The sequence below is a fragment of the Megachile rotundata genome, unplaced genomic scaffold, assembly GCF_050947335.1.
Source record: "Megachile rotundata isolate GNS110a unplaced genomic scaffold, iyMegRotu1 scaffold0786, whole genome shotgun sequence".
Lineage (NCBI taxonomy): Eukaryota > Metazoa > Arthropoda > Insecta > Hymenoptera > Megachilidae > Megachile > Megachile rotundata.
Genome location: NW_027474083.1, coordinates 27,501 through 42,500, shown reverse-complemented (window position 1 = coordinate 42,500; position 15,000 = coordinate 27,501).

Sequence of the window (15,000 nt, the reverse complement as noted above, 5' to 3'; positions counted from 1 at the left end):
TTGCCTTTAAGCTACGTATACGAAAAGCAATACGCTGCCAGAACTTGTGCTTATACTTGAATTAACGATAAACATTTATTAATTTCACCCTGAATGTACCGCACGTGATAAACCGTAGCGAATATACCTGAAAAATGTTCTCCTGTCGATTAAAATTGCCGTTTGTAGGAGTTGTCGGTGATCGTTTCATCGATTGGAAAGTACCGAAGAGGACTTAGAGCGAAATCGAATGTACCGGTGACAGGACTTAGAGCGAAAACGAAAGGTAGCACAACGAACCGACTGCGCGGAACGATTTATTATTAATAACATCCTCATTTATGAATCCGAACGTGCCAAAACCATATAGGAGTACTAAGAATACAATGCTCTAACAGGTCTGATCATTATTTTAATGGGTTATCAGTCATTGTTTCACCGAACCGACTATGCGGAGCGATTTATTATTAATAACATCCTCATTTATGAATCCGAACGTGCCAAAACGATATAGGAGTACTAAGAATACAATGCTCTAACGAGTCCAATCGTTTTTGGAATGGGTTGTCAGTCATAGTTTGACCGAACCGACTATGCCGGTGGGACTTAGTCGTGCACGAACTCACCGCTGAACCGACTATGCGGAACGATTTATTATTAATAACTTCCTCATTTATGAATCCGAACGTACCAAAACCATATAGGAGTACTAAGAATACAATGCTCTAACGAGTCCAATCGTTTTTGGAATGGGTTGTCAGTCATAGTTTGACCGAACCGACTATGCCGGTGGGACTTAGTCGTGCACGAACTCACCGCTGAACCGACTATGCGGAACGATTTATTATTAATAACTTCCTCATTTATGAATCCGAACGTACCAAAACCATATAGGAGTACTAAGAATACAATGCTCTAACGAGTCCAATCGTTTTTGGAATGGGTTGTCAGTCATAGTTTGACTGAACCGACTATGCCGGTGGGACTTAGTCGTGCACGAACTCACCGCTGAACCGACTATGCGGAACGCTTTATTATTAATAACATCCTCATTTATGAATCCGAACGTGCCAAAACCATATAGGAGTACTAAGAATACAATGCTCTAACAGGTCTGATCATTATTTTAATGGGTTATCAGTCATTGTTTCACCGAACCGACTATGCGGAGCGATTTATTATTAATAACATCCTCATTTATGAATCCGAACGTGCCAAAACCATATAGGAGTACTAAGAATACAATGCTCTAACAGGTCTGATCATTATTTTAATGGGTTATCAGTCATTGTTTCACCGAACCGACTATGCGGAGCGATTTATTATTAATAACTTCCTCATTTATGAATCCGAACGTACCAAAACCATATAGGAGTACTAAGAATACACTGCTCTAACGAGTCCAATCGTTTTTGGAATGGGTTGTCAGTCATAGTTTGACCGAACCGACTATGCCGGTGGGACTTAGTCGTGCACGAACTCACCGCTGAACCGACTATGCGGAACGATTTATTATTAATAACATCCTCATTTATGAATCCGAACGTGCCAAAACCATATAGGTGTATTAAGAATACAATGCTCTAACAGGTCTGATCATTATTTTAATGGGTTATCAGTCATTGTTTCACCGAACCGACTATGCGGAGCGATTTATTATTAATAACATCCTCATTTATGAATCCGAACGTGCCAAAACCATATAGGAGTACTAAGAATACAATGCTCTAACAGGTCTGATCATTATTTTAATGGGTTATCAGTCATTGTTTCACCGAACCGACTATGCGGAGCGATTTATTATTAATAACATCCTCATTTATGAATCCGAACGTGCCAAAACGATATAGGAGTACTAAGAATACAATGCTCTAACGAGTCCAATCGTTTTTGGAATGGGTTGTCAGTCATAGTTTGACCGAACCGACTATGCCGGTGGGACTTAGTCGTGCACGAACTCACCGCTGAACCGACTATGCGGAACGATTTATTATTAATAACTTCCTCATTTATGAATCCGAACGTACCAAAACCATATAGGAGTACTAAGAATACAATGCTCTAACGAGTCCAATCGTTTTTGGAATGGGTTGTCAGTCATAGTTTGACCGAACCGACTATGCCGGTGGGACTTAGTCGTGCACGAACTCACCGCTGAACCGACTATGCGGAACGATTTATTATTAATAACTTCCTCATTTATGAATCCGAACGTACCAAAACCATATAGGAGTACTAAGAATACAATGCTCTAACGAGTCCAATCGTTTTTGGAATGGGTTGTCAGTCATAGTTTGACCGAACCGACTATGCCGGTGGGACTTAGTCGTGCACGAACTCACCGCTGAACCGACTATGCGGAACGCTTTATTATTAATAACATCCTCATTTATGAATCCGAACGTGCCAAAACCATATAGGAGTACTAAGAATACAATGCTCTAACAGGTCTGATCATTATTTTAATGGGTTATCAGTCATTGTTTCACCGAACCGACTATGCGGAGCGATTTATTATTAATAACATCCTCATTTATGAATCCGAACGTGCCAAAACCATATAGGAGTACTAAGAATACAATGCTCTAACAGGTCTGATCATTATTTTAATGGGTTATCAGTCATCGTTTCACCGAACCGACTATGCGGAGCGATTTATTATTAATAACATCCTCATTTATGAATCCGAACGTGCCAAAACCATATAGGAGTACTAAGAATACAATGCTCTAACAGGTCTGATCATTATTTTAATGGGTTATCAGTCATTGTTTCACCGAACCGACTATGCGGAACGATTTATTATTAATAACTTCCTCATTTATGAATCCGAACGTACCAAAACCATATAGGAGTACTAAGAATACACTGCTCTAACGAGTCCAATCGTTTTTGGAATGGGTTGTCAGTCATAGTTTGACCGAACCGACTATGCCGGTGGGACTTAGTCGTGCACGAACTCACCGCTGAACCGACTATGCGGAACGATTTATTATTAATAACATCCTCATTTATGAATCCGAACGTACCAAAACCATATAGGAGTACTAAGAATACAATGCTCTAACAGGTCTGATCATTATTTTAATGGGTTATCAGTCATTGTTTCACCGAACCGACTATGCGGAACGATTTATTATTAATAACTTCCTCATTTATGAATCCGAACGTACCAAAACCATATAGGAGTACTAAGAATACACTGCTCTAACGAGTCCAATCGTTTTTGGAATGGGTTGTCAGTCATAGTTTGACCGAACCGACTATGCCGGTGGGACTTAGTCGTGCACGAACTCACCGCTGAACCGACTATGCGGAACGATTTATTATTAATAACATCCTCATTTATGAATCCGAACGTACCAAAACCATATAGGAGTACTAAGAATACAATGCTCTAACGAGTCCAATCGTTTTTGGAATGGGTTGTCAGTCATAGTTTGACCGAACCGACTATGCCGGTGGGACTTAGTCGTGCACGAACTCACCGCTGAACCGACTATGCGGAACGATTTATTATTAATAACATCCTCATTTATGAATCCGAACGTGCCAAAACCATATAGGAGTACTAAGAATACAATGCTCTAACAGGTCTGATCATTATTTTAATGGGTTATCAGTCATTGTTTCACCGAACCGACTATGCGGAGCGATTTATTATTAATAACATCCTCATTTATGAATCCGAACGTGCCAAAACGATATAGGAGTACTAAGAATACAATGCTCTAACGAGTCCAATCGTTTTTGGAATGGGTTGTCAGTCATAGTTTGACCGAACCGACTATGCCGGTGGGACTTAGTCGTGCACGAACTCACCGCTGAACCGACTATGCGGAACGATTTATTATTAATAACATCCTCATTTATGAATCCGAACGTGCCAAAACCATATAGGAGTACTAAGAATACAATGCTCTAACAGGTCTGATCATTATTTTAATGGGTTATCAGTCATTGTTTCACCGAACCGACTATGCGGAACGATTTATTATTAATAACATCCTCATTTATGAATCCGAACGTGCCAAAACCATATAGGAGTACTAAGAATACAATGCTCTAACAGGTCTGATCATTATTTTAATGGGTTATCAGTCATCGTTTCACCGAACCGACTATGCGGAGCGATTTATTATTAATAACATCCTCATTTATGAATCCGAACGTGCCAAAACCATATAGGAGTACTAAGAATACAATGCTCTAACAGGTCTGATCATTATTTTAATGGGTTATCAGTCATCGTTTCACCGAACCGACTATGCGGAGCGATTTATTATTAATAACATCCTCATTTATGAATCCGAACGTGCCAAAACCATATAGGAGTACTAAGAATACAATGCTCTAACAGGTCTGATCATTATTTTAATGGGTTATCAGTCATTGTTTCACCGAACCGACTATGCGGAACGATTTATTATTAATAACTTCCTCATTTATGAATCCGAACGTACCAAAACCATATAGGAGTACTAAGAATACAATGCTCTAACAGGTCTGATCATTATTTTAATGGGTTATCAGTCATCGTTTCACCGAACCGACTATGCGGAGCGGTTTTTTCTCAATTTCTACCGAAAAAAAAAATTTTTTATACACGAATTCATTTATCATCATTTTAAACGTGTTTTACAACTTTTTGGAAAATCGATTTTTTCACGCTAAGTTTTACCGCACTTTCGAATTGGCACGTTCGGATCGCGCGTTAGCATCGTAAGCGCCCGTGCGTAATGGCCGGCGTCGCCGACCATCCGGCCGGCCGTTCGGTACCTGTATGGGAGACGACGGTCCGAACATACCGGACGATGGGGCAGCGTCGTTCTCCGCCAAAAGTTACCGCGGGTCAAAAAGACCCAATATACGTATAAGCGGAACTTTGGCAAGTACGAATAATCGTTGCTAAAATGCATCGATCTGACATAAACTAGAATTATGTTCAAAGTAAAATTAATGAAATTTTACACGAACTGAAGGTGTCCTAAGGCAAAATTTCTCTCGTACGAAAGACTAAGTATTTTTACTTCGATACTTTCGTACCATGAGAGATGATATGAAATGGCAATTGGTGGTGCATGGAAATATGACGAACGACAACGTAAGTTGGGAAGTTCGTAAAATTTTTAAAGTAAAAATCGACTTTTGAAAAGTTGAGCAAAAATCGCACTTTTTCACTATAAGGTTCAGTGCGTAAGAGCCGGCGTCGCCGACCATTTGGACGGCCGTTCGGTATCTATATGGGAGACGACGGTCCGAACATACCGGACGATGGGGCAGCGTCGTTCTCCGCCAAAAGTTACCGCGGGTCAAAAAGACCCAATATACGTATAAGCGGAACTTTGGCAAGTACGAATAATCGTTGCTAAAATGCATCGATCTGACATAAACTAGAATTATGTTCAAAGTAAAATTAATGAAATTTTACACGAACTGAAGGTGTCCTAAGGCAAAATTTCTCTCGTACGAAAGACTAAGTATTTTTACTTCGATACTTTCGTACCATGAGAGATGATATGAAATGGCAATTGGTGGTGCATGGAAATATGACGAACGACAACGTAAGTTGGGAAGTTCGTAAAATTTTTAAAGTAAAAATCGACTTTTGAAAAGTTGAGCAAAAATCGCACTTTTTCACTATAAGGTTCAGTGCGTAAGAGCCGGCGTCGCCGACCATTTGGACGGCCGTTCGGTATCTATATGGGAGACGACGGTCCGAACATACCGGACGATGGGGCAGCGTCGTTCTCCGCCATAAGTTACCGCGGGTCAAACAGACCCAATATACGTATAAGCGGAACTTTGGCAAGTACGAATAATCGTTGCTAAAATGCATCGATCTGACATAAACTAGAATTATGTTCAAAGTAAAATTAATGAAATTTTACACGAACTGAAGGTGTCCTAAGGCAAAATTTCTCTCGTACGAAAGACTAAGTATTTTTACTTCGATACTTTCGTACCATGAGAAATGATATGAAATGGCAATTGGTGGTGCATGGAAATATGACGAACGACAACGTAAGTTGGGAAGTTCGTAAAATTTTTAAAGTAAAAATCGACTTTTGAAAAGTTGAGCAAAAATCGCACTTTTTCACTATAAGGTTCAGTGCGTAAGAGCCGGCGTCGCCGACCATTTGGACGGCCGTTCGGTATCTATATGGGAGACGACGGTCCGAACATGCCGGACGATGGGGCAGCGTCGCTCTCCGCCAAATGTTACCGCGGGTTGAAAAGGACCCAAAGTGTGGTAAAAAGCAGAACTGTGGCGAATGACGAGAAGTAACTGATGTTAAAATGCATCGAATAATACATGCTAAGATTACGTCCCCAAAATAAAGTTATATAAAATTTTGCAAAGCAAAATAGAGGTGTCCTAAGCAAAAATGTGTCTGCCGTATGGAAAAAAGGCCAAAGTTTATAGAAATTTTTCTGGACTTCGGCACGAGACACACGAGATATATACTTAGATCGTACTAATAAAGAGAGAGGTGTTCTGAGGAAGGCCAGACACCTCTCGTACGAATGCGAGATACATGTTTATTTCGCGACTTCGTACAACTTTGTGAGAATTAAAGAACGAAGGTTGAGATATGCGACTCGCACAACAAGATGTGGACGAACATCTGCGAAAGCAACGAAACGCAAAGTTTCTAATACAAGAAGTGTCAGAAATATATGATCTCTCCGTGGTCTATCCTCAGTATCTATGTCCACGATGTATGTTACAGTGGAACATTACGATTTGAGGAGAAAGGCCCCTAATAAAAGTGTTGGAGAGATCAAATTAATTATAAGTTTGAGAGTGTGAATGAGGTTTTAACATCACACTTATAAATTATATTATATTATAATATTAATATAATAAATAATAGTTGATTATATTATTAGACATAATAATATATATATTATATAGAGAGCGAAAGTGTGAAGAAAAGGGTGAAGAAGGGGGGGAAAGGCAAGGAAAGTAAGTGAGAGGAGAGGAAAAAAAAATTTTTTTTTTGTTCCTCGTTCGCGCGAAGCGCGAAGAAAATTTTTTGAAAGCAATACGCCGTTGGACTTAGAAAAAAAATAGAAAGGCACGCGCGCGCGCGTAGAGAAAAAAATAAAGCCATGAGCGCCGGCGGACTTAAAAAAATAAATCTCATAACGCGGCTGAGACTTCGAAAATGCTAAGTACTACACGGTCGGATGTTAGAAAGACGGAAAGCAATACGCGGCCAGGACATTGAAAATGAGAAAGCAATACGCGGCCAGGACTTTGGAAATGAGAAAGCAATACGCGGCCAGGACTTTGGAAATGAGAAAGCAATACGCGGCCAGGACTATGGAAATGAGAAAGCAATACGCGGCCAGGACTATGGAAATGAGAAAGCAATACGCGGCCAGGACTTTGGAAATGAGAAAGCAATACGCGGCCAGGACTTAGAAAATGTAAACGACGCACCGAACCGACTATGCGGAACGGAGTTTCGTCGATAACTCGAACAATTGCGCACCCGAACGTGCCAAACTGGTACAGGAATGCTAGAAATACGTTACTTTATCTATTCTAAGCATTAATTCAATAGGTTGTCAGTAGCCGATCCACCGAACCGACTATGCCGGGGGGACATAGTCGCGGTTGCGCTCCGTACCGAACCGACTAAGCGGAACGGAGTTTCGTCGATAATTTCTACCATTTTGAATTCGAACGTACAAAAACGTTATGGCGGTAATAGAAATCCGTTACAGTATCGATACTGAGTGATTTTTCTATGCGTTGTCGGTCATCGGTTCACCGAACCGACTAAGCGGAACGGAGTTTTGTCGATAATATGTACAATAGTGGATCCGAACGTGCCAAAACGGTATAGGAATGCTAGAAATACGTTACTGCATCGATTCTGAGCATTAATTCAATAGGTTGTCAGTAGCCGATCCACCGAACCGACTATGCCGGGGGGACATCGTCGCGGTTGCGCTCCGTACCGAACCGACTAAGCGGAACGGAGTTTCGTCGATAATTTCTACCATTTTGAATTCGAACGTACAAAAACGTTATGGCGGTAATAGAAATCCGTTACAGTATCGATACTGAGTGATTTTTCTATGCGTTGTCGGTCATCGGTTCACCGAACCGACTAAGCGGAACGGAGTTTTGTCGATAATATGTACAATAGTGGATCCGAACGTGGCAAAACGGTATAGGAATGCTAGAAATACGTTACTGCATCGATTCTGAGCATTAATTCAATAGGTTGTCAGTAGCCGATCCACCGAACCGACTATGCCGGGGGGACATCGTCGCGGTTGCGCTCCGTACCGAACCGACTAAGCGGAACGGAGTTTCGTCGATAATTTCTACCATTTTGAATTCGAACGTACAAAAACGTTATGGCGGTAATAGAAATCCGTTACAGTATCGATACTGAGTGATTTTTCTATGCGTTGTCGGTCATCGGTTCACCGAACCGACTAAGCGGAACGGAGTTTTGTCGATAATATGTACAATAGTGGATCCGAACGTGCCAAAACGGTATAGGAATGCTAGAAATACGTTACTGCATCGATTCTGAGCATTAATTCAATAGGTTGTCAGTAGCCGATCCACCGAACCGACTATGCCGGGGGGACATCGTCGCGGTTGCGCTCCGTACCGAACCGACTAAGCGGAACGGAGTTTCGTCGATAATTTCTACCATTTTGAATTCGAACGTACAAAAACGTTATGGCGGTAATAGAAATCCGTTACAGTATCGATACTGAGTGATTTTTCTATGCGTTGTCGGTCATCGGTTCACCGAACCGACTAAGCGGAACGGAGTTTTGTCGATAATATGTACAATAGTGGATCCGAACGTGGCAAAACGGTATAGGAATGCTAGAAATACGTTACTGCATCGATTCTGAGCATTAATTCAATAGGTTGTCAGTAGCCGATCCACCGAACCGACTATGCCGGGGGGACATCGTCGCGGTTGCGCTCCGTACCGAACCGACTAAGCGGAACGGAGTTTCGTCGATAATTTCTACCATTTTGAATTCGAACGTACAAAAACGTTATGGCGGTAATAGAAATCTGTTACAGTATTGATACTGAGTGATTTTTCTATGCGTTGTCGGTCATCGGTTCACCGAACCGACTAAGCGGAACGGAGTTTTATCGATAATATCTACAATAGTGCATCCGAACGTGCCAAAACGGTATAGGGACACTAGAAATACGTTACTTTATCTATTCTAAGCAATAATTCAATAGGTTGTCAGTAGCCGATCCACCGAACCGACTATGCCGGAGGGACTTGGTCGCACTCGGACGGTCCACCGAACCGACTATGCGGAACAGAGTTTCGTGGATAATTTCTACGATATTGAATTCGGACGTACCAAAACGTTCTAGCGGCAATAGAAATCGGCTACGGCATCGATTCTAAGTGTTTTTTATATGCGTTGTCAGTCATCGGTTCACCGAACCGACTATGCGGAACGATGTTTCTCCGTTAATTTCGACATTTATGAATCCGAACGTGCCGAAACGGTATAGCGGTGCTAGATATACGTTACTTTATTGGTTTTGAGCAATTTTTATATAGGTTGTCAATCATCGTTTCACCGAACCGACTATGCGGAATGAAAAAATTTCGATAATTACGTTAATAATGAATCCGAACGTGCCAAAGTGGTATAAATGTTCTAGCAATACGTTATTCTATAGGTTTTGATCGTTTTTTATATATGTTGTCAGTCATCGTTTCACCGAACCGACTATGCCGGAAGGACTTGGTCGTGCTCGGACGGCCCACCGAACCGACTATGCGGAACGAAAAATTTTCAATAATTTTGTTATTTATTAATCCGAACGTGTCAAAGCGGTATAAAACTTCTAGCCATACGATATTCGATAGGTTTTAATCGTTTTTATTATAGGTTGTCAGTCATCGTTTCACCGAACCGAGTATGCGGAATGAAAAATTTTCGATAATTTCGTTAATTATGTATCCGAAAGTGCCGAAACGGTATATCGGTGCTAGAAATACGTTACTTTATCGGTTATGAACAATTTTTATACAGGTTGTCAATCATCGTTTCACCGAACCGACTATGCGGAACGAATAATTCTCAATAATTTTGTTATTTATGAATCCGAACGTGCCAAAGTTGTATAAACGTTCTAGTAATACGTTATTCTATTGGTTTTAATCGTTCTTAGTATAGGTTGTCAGTCATCGTTTCACCGAACCGACTATGCCGGAAGGACTTGGTCGTGCTCGGACGGCCCACCGAACCGACTATGCGGAACGAAAAATTTTCAATAATTTTGTTATTTATTAATCCGAACGTGTCAAAGCGGTATAAAACTTCTAGCCATACGATATTCGATAGGTTTTAATCGTTTTTATTATAGGTTGTCAGTCATCGTTTCACCGAACCGAGTATGCGGAATGAAAAATTTTCGATAATTTCGTTAATTATGTATCCGAAAGTGCCGAAACGGTATATCGGTGCTAGAAATACGTTACTTTATCGGTTATGAACAATTTTTATACAGGTTGTCAATCATCGTTTCACCGAACCGACTATGCGGAACGAATAATTCTCAATAATTTTGTTATTTATGAATCCGAACGTGCCAAAGTTGTATAAACGTTCTAGTAATACGTTATTCTATTGGTTTTAATCGTTCTTAGTATAGGTTGTCAGTCATCGTTTCACCGAACCGACTATGCCGGACGGACTTGGTCGTGCTCGGACGGCCCACCGAACCGACTATGCGGAACGAATAATTTTCAATAATTTTGTTATTTATGAATCCGAACGTGCAAAAATTGTATAAATGTTCCAGTAATACGTTATTCTATAGGTTTTAATCGTTTTTAATATAGGTTGTCAGTCATCGTTTCACCGAACCGACTATGCGGAACGAATAATTTTCAATAATTTTGTTATTTATGAATCCGAACGTGCAAAAATTGTATAAATGTTCCAGTAATACGTTATTCTATAGGTTTTAATCGTTTTTAATATAGGTTGTCAGTCATCGTTTCACCGAACCGACTATGCCGGAAGGACTTGGTCCCGGTCGGACGGCCTACCGAACCGACTATGCGGAACGAAAAATTTTCAATAATTTTGTTATTTATGAATCCGAACGTGCCAACATTGTATAAATGTTCTAGTGATACGTTATTCTATACGTTATAATCATTTTTAATATAGGTTGTCAGTCACCGTTTCACCGAACCGACTATGCGCAATGAAAAATTTTCGATAATTTCGTTAATCATGAATAGGAACGTGCTAAAATGGTATAAATGGTCTAGTGATACGTTATTCTATAGGTTTTAATCGTTTTTTATATAGGTTGTCGGTCGTCGATTCACCGAACCGACAATGCCGGTGGGACATTGTCTCGCATCGGACGGTCCACCGAACCGACTATGCGGAACGAAAAATTTTCAATAATTTTGTTATTTATGAATCCGAACGTGCCAAAATTGTATAAATGTTCTAGTAATACGTTATTCTATTGGTTTTAATCGTTTTATATATAGGTTGTCAATCATCGTTTCACCGAACCGACTATGCGGAACGAAAAATTTTAGATAACTTCGTTAATTATGAATCCGAACGTGGCAAAATGGTATAAATGGTCTAGTAATGCGTTATTCCTTACGTTTTAATCATTTTTAATATAGGTTGTCAGTCACCGTTTCACCGAACCGACTATGCGTAATGAAAAATTTTCAATAATTTTGTTATTTATGAATCCGAACGTGCCAACATTGTATAAATGTTCTAGTGATACGTTATTCTATACGTTATAATCATTTTTAATATAGGTTGTCAGTCACCGTTTCACCGAACCGACTATGCGCAATGAAAAATTTTCGATAATTTCGTTAATCATGAATAGGAACGTGCTAAAATGGTATAAATGGTCTAGTGATACGTTATTCTATAGGTTTTAATCGTTTTTTATATAGGTTGTCGGTCGTCGATTCACCGAACCGACTATGCCGGTGGGACATTGTCTCGCATCGGACGGTCCACCGAACCGACTATGCGGAACGAAAAATTTTCAATAATTTTGTTATTTATGAATCCGAACGTGCCAAAATTGTATAAATGTTCTAGTAATACGTTATTCTATTGGTTTTAATCGTTTTTTATATAGGTTGTCAGTCATCGTTTCACCGAACCGACTATGCGGAACGAAAAATTTTGGATAATTTCGTTAATTATGAATCCGAACGTGCCAAAATGGTATAAATGTTCTAGTAGTGCGTTATTCTATACGTTTTAATCATTTTTAATATAGGTTGTCAGTCACCTTTTCACCGAACCGACTATGCGTAATGAAAAATTTTCGATAATTTCGTTAATTATGAATCCGAACGTGTCAAAATGGTATAAATGTTCTAGTAATGCGTTATTCTATTGGTTTCAATCGTTCTTAGTATAGGTTGTCAGTCATCGTTTCACCGAACCGACTATGCCGAACGGACTTGGTCCCGGTCGGACGGCCTACCGAACCGACTATGCGGAACGAAAAATTTTCAATAATTTTGTTATTTATGAATCCGAACGTGCCAAAATTGTATAAACGTTCTAATAATACGTTATTCTATAGGTTTTAATCGTTATTAATATAGGTTGTCAGTCATCGTTTCACCGAACCGACTATGCGGAACGAAAAATTTTAGATAATTTCGTTAATTATGAATCCGAACGTGCCAAAATAGTATAAATGTTCTAGTAATGCGTTATTCTATACGTTTTAATCATTTCTAATATAGGTTGTCAGTCACCTTTTCACCGAACCGACTCTGCGCAATGAAAAATTTTCGATAATTTCGTCAATTATGAATCCGAACGTGCCAAAATGGTATAAATGTTCTAGTGATACGTTATTCTATAGGTTTTAATCGTTTTTTATATAGGTTGTCAGTCGTCGATTCACCGAACCGACTATGCCGGTGGGACATTGTCTCGCATCAGACGGTCCACCGAACCGACTATGCGGAACGAAAAATTGTCAATAATTTTGTTATTTATGAATCCGAACGTGCCAAAATTGTATAAATGTTCTAGTAATACGTTATTCTATTGGTTTTAATCGTTTTTTATATAGGTTGTCAGTCATCGTTTCACCGAACCGACTATGCGGAACGAAAAATTTTGGATAATTTCGTTAATTATGAATCCGAACGTGCCAAAATGGTATAAATGTTCTAGTAGTGCGTTATTCTATACGTTTTAATCATTTTTAATATAGGTTGTCAGTCACCTTTTCACCGAACCGACTATGCGCAATGAAAAATTTTCGATAATTTCGTTAATTATGAATCCGAACGTGCCAAAATGGTATAAATGTTCTAGTGATACGTTATTCTATAGGTTTTAATCGTTTTTTATATAGGTTGTCAGTCGTCGATTCACCGAACCGACTATGCCGGTGGGACATTGTCTCGCATCAGACGGTCCACCGAACCGACTATGCGGAACGAAAAATTTTCAATAATTTTGTTATTTATGAATCCGAACGTGCCAAAATTGTATAAATGTTCTAGTAATACGTTATTCTATTGGTTTTAATTGTTTTTTATATAGGTTGTCAGTCATCGTTTCACCGAACCGACTATGCGGAACGAAAAATTTTGGATAATTTCGTTAATTATGAATCCGAACGTGCCAAAATGGTATAAATGTTCTAGTAGTGCGTTATTCTATACGTTTTAATCATTTTTAATATAGGTTGTCAGTCACCTTTTCACCGAACCGACTATGCGCAATGAAAAATTTTCGATAATTTCGTTAATTATGAATCCGAACGTGCCAAAATGGTATAAATGTTCTAGTGATACGTTATTCTATAGGTTTTAATCGTTTTTTATATAGGTTGTTAGTCGTCGATTCACCGAACCGACTATGCCGGAGGGACTTTGGTACGTTCGGACTCGGCACCGAACCGACTATGCGGAGAGATTTTTGCTCAATTTTTTGAAAAAATATAAATATTTTCTCGATTCTTGTATGTTATTTGGACGTATACTGTTATTTGTTACTCGTTTATTACGTTAGAAATTCGTTTGGTATTTATTTTGGCGAGAAAAGGAAAAAAAATTTTTTTTCGATTAATTTTGTCATTAAATTTCGTAAAATAATTGTTAAAACATCGTCCGTATACTTTTTAGCGTGTTTGACAACTTTTTGAAAAATCGATTTTTTCGCGCTAAGTTTTACCGCACTTTCGAATTGGCACGTTCGGATCGCGCGTTAGCATCGTAAGCGCCCGTGCGTAACGGCCGGCGTCGCCGACCATCCGGCCGGCCGTTCGGTACCTATAAGGAGACGTTCGGTCCGATCGTACCAGACGGAACAGAGTCGGGCGCGTGGCTATTCTATGACCTCGGTTGAGAACTAGTCCACCGCTCCTCGTGCGTAACTTCGTGTTGCCTCGACTGTTCGTGTTCTCGGTATCGATGCAGGATTTTCTCCACACTGCATTGTCGCGTGTCGGCGTCTAAGACCAAATGGCACATATGCGACGAACCTTTAACATGAGGCTGGTGACTCGTATGCACTTTGGTGTGTACGTTGTACTGACTCAAGCGGCACAGGCTACTAAAAATTAAAAAGGGATAGAATAAAACCGACCGTTCTAAAACGGGCCAAAAAAGGTTTTATAAAATTTATTTTAAAAATGAATTAGATAGTGGTGTTGAACGAACTTGTTCGTTACAACGCCTTCAGTCGAGAGGCTAAAAAATTTTGAAACGGAATATTTATTCCGAAATTCAGAAATGATATTACGTCCCCTTAATGTTTTGTGCGTCTCGAACGCCTAAATATTTTCTCGATGCGCGAGAAAACTTCTTCTTCGCGGAGAGTTTTTCGGTACGATGAAGTAAAATATTAAATAAATGCTTCACTATACGTACAGCGCAGAGATATTGAAACGAAATAATATGTAACTATGACTCGTAAAAACGGTTTCTGAAATGGAAACTTCTTCCAAAGTGAAGAGTTTTCGGT